This window comes from Curcuma longa, chromosome 4 (assembly GCF_044706935.1).
Source record: "Curcuma longa cultivar G26 ecotype Majalengka, Jawa Barat chromosome 4, ITB_CL_G26_1.1, whole genome shotgun sequence".
Taxonomy (NCBI): domain Eukaryota; kingdom Viridiplantae; phylum Streptophyta; class Magnoliopsida; order Zingiberales; family Zingiberaceae; genus Curcuma; species Curcuma longa.
In genome coordinates this window covers 8,655,342-8,670,572 of record NC_133864.1, presented here as the reverse complement: position 1 = coordinate 8,670,572, position 15,231 = coordinate 8,655,342, and the positions used below count along the sequence as shown (strand labels likewise).

Sequence of the window (15,231 nt, the reverse complement as noted above, 5' to 3'; positions counted from 1 at the left end):
ATTAAATAATATATTAAGTTAAATTGATAGGTCAAATAAGTCATAGTTGACTAAGATATTTGACACCTAATAAAATCCAACTAGAATTGGCACTGTAAAAACTCCAACTGGTATAGACAATGTAGAAAGTCCAATTAGTGTTAGCAATATGGAAAGTCCAATAAGTATTAATAAAGAAAAAAAATCCAATAGAGGTTGATATTAGATAAAGTCCCAATAAACTAAGAGTAATCGATCGAATGCTTATAATTAAAGGAATCCCTACTGTGTCAAGGTGAACTAAGGATAGATAAGTGGAAGTTTTGGTTGGTAAGTTAGCTCTAAAGCTAAACAACTTAAAGCTCTGACAAATCAATATAAACCTAAGGTTAGGCAAGTAGAAATCCTAACAAGTTAAGATTGACCTAAGGTAAGTGAAAGTATTGATAAGTCAAAGTGGACTTAAGGCTACGCATGCATGTAAATGGAAGTCCTGATGAGTGAAGGGTGCATGACTAACACTGAGAAGACAGTGATATTCTAAATTTGAGGCCTCTTAATTAGCAAGGAAAACACTTGATAGATTAAGGCTAACTAGACAAACAAGGAAGTTTTAGAAGCAGTGATATTCTAAATTTTAGGCCTCTTAATTAGCAAGGAAAACACTTGGTAGATTAAGGCTAACTAACACTAGACAAACAAGGAAGTTTTAGAGACAAGGCTTCTTAGCACATGAACTCCTGAATGCAAGACCTCTTTGCAAGATGAGTAAGTCTTAGAAGTGTGACCTCCTAACAGAGGAGTCTTAGTAAGAAAAGAGTCTACAAGTAACCTACTATGAGTTTTGGATATGTTTGACTTAAGCAAGGACTTGACCTTAGAGTTGGTCGAAGCTAATAATCTAATTTGGTGAATAGAATGTTGGGTTGCAATTTCCCACATCTAAAACATATGAAAAAGATCATGGATTTAAAAGGATTATCTCCATTGGTATTTTTAGACAACAAAGTCAACTAATCCAAAGTGGACAATATCATACTATTGTGGAGATATTTTGAATTTGTACATAGAATAATTTTATTAGTGAGTTATTAATTAAACAGTAATCAACTAATGAATAAAGTAGTCAACTAATGAAACAACAAGAATCTAGGAAGAGAGATGTTGAAATGAAAGGATTAACTAATGGTTGTCAAATCCTCAAATATTACAAGTCGAATGAAAAATCAATCAACTCAAGTATATGTTGGGGAGTTAGACAGTTGACTAAATGCAATTTCAAGCAACTTTGCAAAAGAAAATGAGATTTATCAACTAATATGAGTTAACAATCAACTAATTGAGCGAAAAACAACAAATAGTCAGTGAAAGCAAGAAGAAACCTATAAGAAGGGAGACAAGAGGAGATTTTGGAAGTATTCTTGAGCAATCAAATATGAATGAAAGCAAGTAACAATAAGAAACAAATCCGAAGAAGAGTTTCAATCTTGTAATATTATATTATTGTTGTATTTATTATCTTATTTTGTCAACTTCTTCTTCATTGTAAGCAAAGTATCGTAAGAGGTCTATCCACTTTCATTAGACATTCGAGGAGAAAATATAGATGGATTTTGATAGTGGCTCACCAATGAGTTATAACCATGGAGTAGAAAACAAGGGTCCCAAGCCATCTAAAAGGCTAAGTTTTTGTAATGCTCTTGAGTTTTGTGTTTGTTTATTTGATAATTTGTTGTATAGTGACACATGTAGATGCGAGCAAGCAAAAAAAAAATGAAATGATCAATTAATACTTGTTGTTAGAGCTCTTTTACCTTTTATGCTACTTGTTGACTTAAATGTTGATGCACGTATGTTTATGTTATATACCTCATACTTGGAGATCACATATTGATATATTGTAAATTAAATTAAGCTAACTCGTATTAAAAAGTTGATTTAGGTTAGTCATTTAGACTAACTGATAAGATATAAATCCAAAATAGAATAAGTATGGGATAAATAATTAAAGTGAAATAATAATTATTTTAAATGAAGAAAAAAAACTTAAAAGCAAAAACTCTAAGCTTAATGTTATACCAAAATGTCTGATTGCTCGCATGAGATAAGAGGTCCCTAGCCAACATCAATTTGTGTGAAGGATTATATTGTTGTATATCGCTGACGAGAGCATTAACCCATACATCTATTATATTGTTGATAATAGATTTATTAGTGAAGACTAAAAATATGATAATTAATAATTATTTTAATTTATAATAAAAGATGATGATAATAGTTGTGACTCTACATGTTGATAAATAATTGAAAGAAAATAATAGTTGATATTATACACACACACATTAAAGAATTCAAATGATAATTTAAATTGTAATATAAATTATGATTTACCTAAGTTTTTTGTCTTAATCAAGATTAAATTCATGCAAATTATTTTTATTTACTCACTTAGCAAATTTGTTCAAGTTTTATTTTTTCGTGACCTCCAATTTTGTAGGCAAAGGTGACCTTTTCCAATTATAGTTGGTTTTAGCTAGTATTTAGAGTTGCTTAGAGATTCTTGATTTGTTAACTTCGAGTTTAATTTTATTTTATCATACTATTTTATTCTATTTATGTCTTTTGTTAGTATTATATTCAATGATGAAATATACCTAGTTTGTTGAACTTTTCGGTTATCTTGAATTAATAACTATTTATATGACTCTTGGTTTCTATTATCATATTATCATCAAGTAGGGTACCTCCTAGTAAGTGAAGATTATACCCTTGAGGAGTGACTTCTACCCTTCTAAATAAAAACAACACATTGCATGAATCCCAAAGAAAGTGAAGAATTGTAATGACATGGTTGATGGACTTTTTAATAGCTTAATTGAGAAAGCACAAATCCTTGAACATGGCATTCCTAAACTTCTTGTTCCAAAGAAAGATTTCACTTCCTAAATGTATGTGGATAGTAGAAAATTAAATAAGATCACTAGAAAATATATATTGATTTCCCATTTCTTGGCTTGATGGTTTACTTGATCAACTTTATGGTGCTTCTATCTTCTCTATGTTCGATCTTTAGAGTGATTATTAACATATTCTCATGAGACTTGGTGATGAATGGAAAATTATTTTCAACATAAATCATCAATTATGTTGATAGAAATATCCTCATATGGATGGATATTGATAACCTTTGGTCTTTCTGATGCTCTTAGCAATTTTAGAAAACTCCTAAATCATTTTTTAAATATTTCATTAGAAAATTTCTTATTGTCTACTTTGACGATATTCTGTACAATAATGGACCAGATGATTTATAATGGACCACCCTATTGACATTGGAGAAGTTTATGTATTAAAAGCAAACATGATTTTTGATGTACTATTTCATTGACATTGAATTACTTTTGATATTCACATCCCTTGAAAAGGTATGTTCTTGCATTTGTCCATTTTGAGTGGTTAGGTTCTATTTTTGTCACGACCCGGAAGATAGCCGAAAAACCATACATACGGGAATCCACATGAGATACAACCATGCAACGGAAAACCCCGACCAGAACCACACCAATGTATATAATCTGTCTACAACCATATCGAAAGTAACACATGAATAAATTAAATCTATTAATTCTTTTGATGTGAGATGGCGCGGCTGGCAGATCCCTGGCATCATCTGTAAGCTTCTACCTGGTACCTGGGAAGACAGAAAAATCCCAGGGTCCAAAGAGGTGAGTACAAAACTCAGTGGGTAATATAGAAACAAATAGTGCATGAAAAGATAACTAAAGATAACAAGGATACATCCCCAAAGTTCAGCAAGATATCATAGATAACTCTGCAGGTAATAAGCACTAGAATAGTCTCATGTAATGCACATATGAATGACATGAAGAGATAACTAAAGATAACAAGGATACATCCCCAAAGTTCAGCAAGATATCATAGATAACTCTGCAGGTAATAAGCACTAGAATAGTCTCATGTCACGCCCCGGGAGACGGCTGACCGAAAATTTCGACAGCATCTCCCCTGTAACGCTGACAATTCCCTGTATACATAGGTAACAAAAAGGCCTACAAGGCCACAAATAAGCCTACACAGCTACAATCCATAAACATAACAAGTACTAAAACTAAAATAATAACCACAATTATTATTCTATAGCATGCATACCACAAACCGAAACATCTAATAAAAATCCATAAGACAGATCAAGTTCTGAAACATATCTATCGATAACATAATAAAACAAAAACCAAAGAGACGACATCATCTCGATAGGGGACTAGCAGCGCAGCTCCAGACTGACATCAACCTGAAAAGAATGAAATCAACGGGGTGAGTTCAAAGAACCCAGCGGATATCTAGTAGACATGTATAGTAAACTATCCCTAGCAGTAATAATCATGTAAGTACAGCCTCCTGAAGGAATAGTAAGAAATGCAAAACTGAAAGAATGGAAGAGCTGTACATACCAGAATCTCCTACCAAAAATGCATCAGGTCTCCTGTATGTGCATGTCAAACAAATGCAACAAACAAAATGCAGCAAGCATAAATGCAATCCATGCAGTATGCACATGATGCAATGACATGGTCACCCCTGACGCCAGTCAGCCACCGTCACCACGATGGTGAGGTCGAGTGGGTAGGGCTGTGACAACTGTGCACTCTGCCATCACTGCTCCTGAGTGACCGAGTGGACAGGATGCTGTCGGAGTACACCTATCCTCCTGTCCCAAATCATATGGGGGAGCAAAGCTCTCATCTCCTCGTGTCACGATGCGAAGGAGGGATCCCTGTATGCTACCACGCTGCGGAACCACTATCCCTGAGCGGCCGAGCGGAGCATGACAGAGCAACTGCACACACCCTCCTGATGTACCACTAACCCATGAGTGGCAGTGTATGCAGATCATGTAACTGACGACGGGCTCAACTACAAAGGAGCCGACGATCGCCAGCATGCAATCATGCAAGGATGATGCATGACACTAATGCATACAAGGTATATCTAGTGGATAGATAATGCCCAATAAAGATCGGTATATCACTACTTTGATGAACCTATATACGCTACGCATGGCAAGTATCCAGATGCAAAAGAACTAAACAGGTATCAGGTAAAAATGGTATATAATATGTATAAGCAAGTAGTGATAAACCAGGGCATATAGAAAAGCATAACAAGAATTATTACTACCAGCTAAAGTTAAACTATACATGTCAAATAACTTATCTAAAAAGATAAGATAAGATACCCGCCTTTCGGAAGTGATCCGTGTCCGAAAAGAATCTTCGTCTAGAAGTCCGGTAGCAAGTCAATATCCTGTATCACGGACTTAATCTTAGCTATTTACATATCAATGTGATTAGCTAATGAGAAATTTAAATCGTATCAAGTTCGATCCTAAACGTTCCTATTCATTTAATTAACTCTTAATTAAATGACAAACTCCTAATTATAATACCTATTGTAATTGCCCATAATTATGAGATTTGCCTTTAATTTAGGAATTCTCTTGATTACTTATCTTCATGTTCAAAACAATGTCTTATATTTATTCCTTTCAAAATGATGAATTACATCACTGATTAATTTTCAAGATTTTTTTCCTTGTTAGAAGGACTACCCAACTTTCTCTTTTCAACCAAAAGAAAACCACAATTTAGTTAAATTAAATCATGCTCAAATGGTTGAACCGTACAAACTACAAAAATGACATTAATAACTTCCAATTGGCAATATTCCACCACGCCCATTGAGCTAAGGCATAAACAACACCGTAAAAGTTCATACATGAGTATTAAGCATGAAGTCATTCTTTACCTTAATGATCTTTTTGATCTATCAACCTGATAGTTGGTGATTCTTAGAGGCTTGAAGATACCATTCCAAGGGAGACAAGAGAAACCAGAATAGAAGTCTTCCTCCTCAACGACTGTGGACTCCTACTCACGGCAAGGGGACAGTGGCGACCGCTCTATCAGAGGACTCCGGTGTTCCTCTTCCCCACACGACGACAAAACCTCGACGGAGCAGAGCCGATGGAGGAAGGAGGTGCGGCGGCAGTGGGTTACGGCTAGGGCACAAAGGAGAGGGAGAGGGAGACAGTGTTGGCTCCTTCTCCATGCGGCAACGCCCGATCCGTGACCGATGAGCCGACGCTTCCCAAGATCTAGAATGGAGGAAGCAACGTCGGCGGCGGCGACCTCCCTCAAGTGAGACAGATCGGCGGACAGCCGAAGAAGGAAAGCGACAGCCGACGGTGGTGTCCTTCACAGAGAAGGGAAAGGCGTCGGGCGGCGTCTCAACGCGGTGACAGCAGCATCGGGCAAAGGGGAAAAATCGCTGCTTCACGCGGTGTCACGCGGCGTCTCCCTCCCTGGTTACAGGCGATGAATTGAAGGGGAAGAGGAGAGGGTGTCGGTTTCACGCGAAAGAGAAGGGAAAACGGTCGCAAGTGGCTGGAGAAAGAAATCGCGTCGTGTAACGGAAGAAGAACGGGCGGAAGAAGGAAAGTCGGGCGTGGCTAGAGGGAAGAAGAATCGGAGGGGTTTTATTGGATTCCTAACGGGTTAATGGAGTTTTAAACCCTAATCCAATAACCATATATATATATATATATATATATATATATATATATATATATATTTATTTATTTATTTATTTATTACCGTATTTTACAATTTTATACCTTATTTCTATTAAACATTAGACTATCTGTATGCATTTTGTGCAATATAATGTTTCATTATCCTGATTGTTTTTAATGCATTTTGTTAATACCGATGAAATCAAAATATCTCCACAATGGTATGATATTGTCCACTTTGTGCCTAAACCCTCATGGCTTTGTTCTTGTGCTCTCCCCAAAAGGCCTCATACCAATGGAGATACTTTCCATTCTTTTAACTTCATGATCTTTTCCATGTACTTTAGATGTGGGACTATGTTTGCACCTTTGCAATCCAACAATCCCCCCTCAAACAAAGGACCACAGGCCCCCCTCAACGTCATTTTTGATGTCTGAATCCTCGACCCACCAAGACTTTTTGCCCCTCGGTCCACCCGACCTACTAGGACTTCCCACCTAGCCGCAACTAGGACTTTTTGCCCCTCGATCCACCCGACCTACTAGGACTTCCCACCTAGCCGCAACTAGGACTTTTTGCCCCTCAGTCCACTCGACCTATGTTTGCACCTTTGCAATCCAACAATCCCCCCTCAAACAAAGGACCACAGGCCCCCCTCAACGTTGTTTTTGATGTCTGAATCCTCGACCCATCAAGACTTTTTGCCCCTCGATCCACCCGACCTATGTTTGCACCTTTGCAATCCAACAATCCCCCCTCAAACAAAGGACCACAGGCCCCCCTCAACGTCGTTTTTGATGTCTAAATCCTCGATCCACCAAGACTTTTTGCCCCTCGGTCCACCCGACCTACTAGGACTTCCCACCTAGTCGCAACTAAGACTTTTTGCCCCTCGGTCCACCCGACCTACAAGGACTTCCCACCAAGTCGCAACGAGGACTTTTTGCCCCTCGATCCACCCGACCTACTAGGACTTCTCACCTAGTCGCAACTAGGACTTTTTGCCCCTCGGTCCACCCGACCTACTAGGACTTCTCACCTGGTGTCTGGTCCTCTTGATTCAGACACGGGAGCACCCACTTCCTTTGTTTAAGGTTCAAACTACATGGTTAGATCTGGATCATGGCTCATCCGGCGGTTAGTCCGGTGAAGAGCGGTCTCGCCCTGATACCACTTGTTAGTACCGATGGAATCAAAATATCTCCACAATGGTATGATATTGTCCACTTTGGGCCTAAACCCTCATGGCTTTGTTCTTGGGCTCTCCCTAAAAGGCCTCATACCAATGGAAATATTTTTCATGCTTTTAACCCCATAATCTTTTCCATGTACTTTAGATGTGAGACTATGTTTGCACCTTTGCAACCCAACACATTTGATATTTGTTTGCTAAACATTCTTTTTGTGAAAAATTATGTGATTATGAATGATATAGATCAATATTTGTTATCAACCCAATTTGGGCCTTGGGCATCAACTAATGTTAGATTTGGGCCCATTTTGGGCCTAGATTGGGTCCAAAATTATATGAACCCCCTTTTAGGGTTTTCAGACAATTTTTGAGTGATGTCACATAGTTTATTGCCAAGTTCAGCTATATGTAAAATAAGGGACCTATGAGTTAATTTTCTTATTACTATAGCAGCATTCTGAAGCTTTAAAACAATCTTTAGGGATATATTTGGAGGTGATATGTAATCATATTGTATAAAAAAATAGGAGAGCATTCATGTCTGTGCAAAGGGTGATAGAAGTGAGGTTTATATATATTAATTTTCCATTAGTAATTTATGGTTGTTGAGAGGTAATTACTATGAATTATTTGTTAAAAGTTATAAAGAGCTAAATTTAAATACATAAACCATAATAAATACTTGATATACATGAATATAAATTAAGTGATATATGAATCTTATAATTCATGTACACTTACACACTTGTAGAGGTTTTTATTAAGTAATATAAATAGTGAAATTGAAAATTAAGTTATTTTGCAATACAATTCATATACCTTAGTCATTTTTTCCTCCTCTTTTTTGAAAGCTATTTGAGAATCCATCACCTTTCAACATTGTTATCACATATTATATGTGGAAGAGATTGCAAAGAGTTAAGCATACAATTATGTGATTTAAGCTAGCAAATATTCATAAGAAATGGTAGAATCATCTTTAAACTACACAAGTATAGCTAGTATTAGATATGCAATTGTAATTTCAATATATGCTGGATAATAAATAATATTCTAAATGTATTTATGTTGAATATATTGATGCAATATAAACGTTAATTGATGCTCAAAGTATACAAACTAATCCTTCACATGAAAAAAAAAAAAGAGACTGCAATCTTTTACACAAATGCTGCAGCCATCAGACTTCAGAAATTAAAGAAAGAAAGAGCAATAAGATGCATGACACTCGAACTGTGACACATGCAATGCCAAGGACGACACTACATCTGAACTCTGTGGGAATGGACTAGTGAGGAACAAACAAATATTTGTTCCATTTCACATCGACCATCACATCCAAAAAGACGTATGCATGCAAAATTGGATGCAATTTGAATGCTTTTCCAAGGATAAATATATCTTTGTCCTCAAAGCACGCAGTGCAGGCGTACGTTATTGAAAGATGCTGTGGAGCACTACTACATACTCTGATACTCACCAGGAGCCCAAGGAGAGCACCTGGCCATTCATAGGCTCAAACTTTTGGGGTTCCTCTACCATACTGCAAATCTAGGCCAAGTACACTGATTCATATAGTTTCTCACCAGGAGATCGAAAAACATGAACTTTATCATGCATGTTCTTTAAACAAGGAATTAATATTTATATATATTCTCATTTCTCTGATTGATATGACACCACTAGCTAGCTTGATGCATGGCATCGCGTATTTTAAGTTACTCTACAGATCAGCATGTTCGATCAGAGCTCAATCGAAAAAAAAACAAGAAAGCTTGTGAAAAGGGAAAGATGAAAAACATGTCGAGATTAATCTTCCGAGATACATACATAATGACTGAAAAGGTCTCCTGCTGCTGAGATTGAACCACACCTTGTTGTCACTCGTCGATCCAGTACCTCCTGAAGAGTTTGTTTCGATCGATGATCAGGCAATGCATGCTAATGGTTCCAGTTCTGACAGCAGAATCTCTAGGTGGAGCACAAAACATGCATCAGACCGAGCCATGGTGGAATGTGATATGAGGGTGTGCAGCATGATTGTCTGAAAAGGAACGTAACTGTACGACTCTGTTAGCTGCTGCCCACTCATAACCATCCATCTCCATCATCTGTAAAATACAGAGCTATGCGTACTGCTGTAACACCCAATCTACAAGATCTCGGTAAACATATATGCATGATCTATATATAAATGTAGTTATATATCTTGATCTACTAGCTATAGCTATAGATCTTTGTTACTAAAGAGATAGACATGATTTCTTAGGGATTAACTCAGGTGCATGCATTGCGCATGTATGCTGGCTATCAGGTTGCACCATGACAGTGAATTAATAAATCTTACTGTGAACTAGCACGTTTGTCGACGTCCTTGATGGACGTGCAGCTTCAAAGAAAATATTATCGTCTGAGATTTAGGGTTTTGTATGTGATTGTTTGTGGTAGAGTCGTGGTGGGAGAACAGGAGACAGACGTGGGTGAATCGACGTCAAGTATATATAGAGCTGAATGTAGACGCATTCCATCAACTTGAATATTAAGATATAAAATATTGGACAAAGAACTATATAACTTAGTTATCATGATTCAATCATTTAATTTTATATATATATATATATATATATATCAACTATTTGAATCATTTCTTAATAAAATATTAATTTCTGTATGAGAATCATAGTAATATTGAATCATATATGAGAATGCCCATATATAGCTAGAGAGCATTTGATATAACTATTGATAAAAGATACTCAAAATTTATTACATTATCAAATGATTACTTTGATAATTGGGAAGAACAAATAAAGAAAGATAATAATTAAATAGCATACTAGTGTGTCGAATAGATAAATTCTACCTTAATTTAACCACACATCTTTAAATGAGAATTATCAAAATATGTTTGGCACCTCTTTTATATGCTTTGATATTAAAAGAGGAGAGGAAAAACTACATCTATTAATTTCACTTTTTTAGATTAAGATTCTTAAAATATTCGAGATCTCCTACTTTAGAATTTTCTCCTAACTATTTCCCATTTCATTAAAAATAAAATTTAATTATTTGATAAAATAGCATAATATCACATTCAATTTCAAGGTCTTTATATAAGATAATTAGGGAAAAAAATAAAGATGAAGGTTTTACTTATGGCTAATAGTTGATTAGTCTACTAGCATGGCAAAGTGAGTTATGGCAACATGAGTTAATTAGATTTAAAAATATTTTGGTCAATTTATAATTAAGGGTTTAAATTTATATAATGGTATCATTTTTTTTCATTATCCAAAACAATTACAAAACCCTTTCCATTTATTTATTTTTACATTCACATTAGTCAATTTATGGCAAGCACGATAAAAATGAGCAATTGTAAAGAATAAATCATTTTGTATATAAGAAGAATAGATTGATTATGTGAATGTAAAATGATATAAATGTAATTAAGCATACATAATGAACAAAAATGTTGATCTACAAAACTAATTTCCAACGTGGGTGGGTATCTAAGACTGTATCTTGGGATGAAACTAACTAGAATCTTCAATCTTGGCTCTCCTACAAATATATAGGATAAAGAAAACATGATGTGAATATAAAATTACAAAGTATGTAAATAGGAATGATGTGTATAAATTATAATCTTAAGTGTATTATGTTCCATACGTAGATTTTAAAGTTTCACTAAGCATATATTTAGCTTTCATCTTTGTATCACTTAGTAGTTATTAAACTTTCATTCATTTCCACTTCAACACATTTGAATGCTTATTTTATAACAAATAGATCCACTAATAAGTAAGACACTAAAGTAGTATTTATAGCTATAGGTGATAATTAAGTAGTGTCATAGCCTCATAGGGTAGTAGGAGCCTTGATAAAAGGCTAGGTTTGGATTATTTACTTTTTAGCATTTATTTCACTTTTATGGTTCGCTCATTTAATTTGAAGTTATTTTACATTTTATAAATATGATTAATTTAAAAGGTTATCATATGTAGCTATTATATTTATTAATTGTCGAGCTAAAATAGTACATGATATTTAAAAGTGAACTTAGAATCTAAGTTATAGCATATAATAAGCATAAAAGTAACTAATAGAACAATGTGGAACTTGGAAAGTGAAGGAGTTTCAAAGATAAGTATCAATAGCTAAAGCAACATATTATAATTTAGAAAATCCTTTCCCTTGACCCACGAGGTATAGCCAACATGTTAATGAATCATGAAAAATCAATCACATTTTAATTGAGCCTATAGTAATTTTAGTTTATTTAGAAGCTATTTCATTGGATTGTACTTTTTTTCAAAACAACTTTAGCAGCATATATGAATCTAAATATATAATCTTTTACATTTTAATCTCAATCACAAGGAACATTGGTAGAAATCAGGAAAGAAATTTACTCATCTCAAGTAGAACCGTTGAACAAATTAGTTAAATGAGATTTCATTAATGCTCCTCCTACATAAGCCAACAAACAAAAGGAAACCTTGAAAGGAGCTCAATATGACACTAATAATAATAACCCAATAATTAAACCCTACTCTAAATCATTGGATCCAGTCATGATCCAATATATTAACACAAAATGGTATCGATCAAAGTGAAACCTCCATGATTTTAAAAAATAGATCTAAAATCCATAGATTACCTAAACAAGCATCAGCAATAACCATCGCATAGAACAAATAGGATCACAAGATCAAATATACAAGAACATCTAGGAACAAAGGATCTACTCATCTAAAAATCAATAGAAACAATAAAGAATCAAGACTTCCAACAAGAGGGATAACCAACTATTCGTACAATCGATCTTTAGTTAAGGTTAACTAAGTTTGAGTTGACTCGCATTCAAGTTTGGATATTTGATCAATATGTTAGTTAGTGGGTGAGTTGACGATCGGAAGTCCAACAAGGAGTTGATATGAGGTGAGAAGTCTTAATTAGTAGGTGTCACGGTTGATCAGACACTTGACAGTTGATGAAGTCTAAGTGGGTAATGGAGAATCGAACACTTGACAATGAGGGAAGTTCTAATATGTCATGAAGGACTGGATGTTATGTACGAGATAAAAAGTTCAAACAGATCAAGGAAGACTGATGTTTGGCAACGGCAAAGTCCCGACAGATTAAAGTTAATTGGATATAAGACATGAGACGAGAAGTCTCGAAAAGTTAAGATTGACTGAATGTTAAACAATGGAAAGTCTGAGTGAGTCAAAGTTGATCGAAATTAGAAATCCTGGTGGTTGAGGTCAATCAGAAATTAGACAAGGCAAGAATTCAACTTGGTAAAACTGAAATAGGAATATTAATTAGTCGATTGATATGGTATATTGATCTATCGATCAACTATATATAAACCTTAAAATTAGCACTTAAGGTATTTTTAGGGTTTGCTATAGTAATTTTAAGATTTGTTGTAGTAACTTCAAGATTTGCTACACTAACTTCAGAGTTTGCTACAATATTTTGTTAGGACCTTGTGAGTTAGAAGGGAGGAGGGGGTTGAATAGCTTAATTCACTTAGACTTGATCTACGGCAGCGAAAACTTCTTGTGAACCAGCCACACTACGAACATAATGCTAACTCGAATGATTTTATTTGGTATCTGCCTCCTTGAGGCGACTAATCCAAGGATCCACTCTCAGCTCACCACTTCCACTAAACCTTTTCCTTTTTGGATAAATCTCGAAGGCGGAGAAACCCTGTTACACTAAGATTACAATTTACAAGAACAATCAGAAAACACAAAGAAGAAGAAAAGAAGTTTTACAATGATCTTGATAGATTTGTTTCTTCTTCTGTTGGGGATTGCTCTAAGTTGTGTAGTTGAATATCAGATGGATTCTTCAACGCTTTTGCAAGAAAACTTGGATCAAGATGGTATGAACAGTGTTCATCAACGACTAACTCTCACCATTTAAATATGTTCAGTTTTTCTTGAGATCAATTAATTGATTTCTCATACCAGCCGATTGAATGTAATTTCTTCCTTTTATCTATGACATTTGATCCTTGATTCAGTTTTATCTTATTTCATGTATACACATATAATTGCATGATTAAAGTTCAAGGGACGAATTTCTTTGGGATAGACCAGGAGGTGAATCTTAACTTAAGAGACAGATTGAGAGTTGAACTCTATTCTCGTATCTATAAAATTGAGCTTGAGGATTTGTCTATGAGAATAGTATAAATTCTCTCGAGGATACCATTGGTTATCATAGAGCATAAAATGTCTATCTTGATTTGGTTACCGCGACAGTGAAACCACATCAAGATAGATACATTGGTGTATTTCGAAAGAGAACATTAGTTATCTTAGGATAGACCACATTCAAAAGTGATCCAACGTTGAGATAAGAGATAAATTCACATTTAGATAATCTCTTAAATTATTTCTTAAATTGATTTTCTCACAACTCTTGATTCTGTTTTTTTAGTTCATTTATTTTTACAACAATTCTCTTTTTGATTCATCTAGATAATCTCTATTGTACATAAACTAAGAGTTAACTCTATGGTCCCTGAGGACGATAATGTTTACTGCTTGACAATAATCGTGCACTTACGAGTATATGATAATAATCAATGAAAGCAAATTGTTATTCATTCCCTTTTAGGGACGCCATTGATCCCAACAATAGCAAGTATTTGCCAACAATAGCAATTAGTATGCAAATTCGAGAGCTAAGTATATAATTTTAACAACTATGCAATTTTAAGAAATAATTTTATTGTATACAATTTCTAAAATAAATCAAAATATTTGTTGGTTAACCTAACTTAACCGTGCCAATCTATCTAAATGTGTCAAAATAAATAATCATTTTCCTAAAGTGGTCGGCAAACTCTAATCAATCTAAAATGAGTAACCAATAATCGCTAGCCCTGTTTAGGTTCACTCTTAAGAAATTAGAGATCAATTTTCTCAAGTCTATATTTGCATTATTCTTTGGTATCCAAGTTTATATGTCTAGGCTATATAGATAGAGAGCAAATTTTCAATCAACCAATGTGGGATTAAAGTTGAGGCTTGTTCTTTAGTCGAGACTAATCGATTTTATCTTTATAATTTTTATTTTTATTTTCTATATTCCCTTTTTGCTTTTTTTTAAATTTAAATATTATTCTTTTTTTAGATTTAATATCTTCTAATATTTAAGGCACAATAGACTCAACATAGGCAAACCATGTCAAGCCAAATCCCCCTATAGCGACATCATAGGTCGTGCCTAACACATGAACGAGCCGCCGGGCCAAGTTATGCCTAACTCAGTCGATCCATTTTGACACCATTACTTGACCTTGTTCAAATCTTTATTTTTCATTTTTGAACATGTTTAAGACTATTTAGTAGTATACTCTTTGAACATATTTAATTGTTTTATATCTTCATTTTTAAAAAAAAAATTAGCAACTTTAATTGCTTGTAACAATTTAAATTG

At 34.6% G+C, this 15,231-nt stretch overlaps 1 long non-coding RNA gene across 1 annotated transcript; it reads right to left on the bottom strand.

Moving 5' to 3' along the window:
• Positions 1–3,501: 3,501 nt before the first annotated feature.
• On the bottom strand, positions 3,502–6,484 carry LOC141828191 (uncharacterized). Its single transcript, XR_012601746.1, has 2 exons — positions 5,806–6,484; positions 3,502–5,304 (listed from the first exon to the last, which is right to left on the bottom strand). It is a non-coding gene; the product is annotated as an uncharacterized LOC141828191 (long non-coding RNA).
• Positions 6,485–15,231: the final 8,747 nt, after the last annotated feature.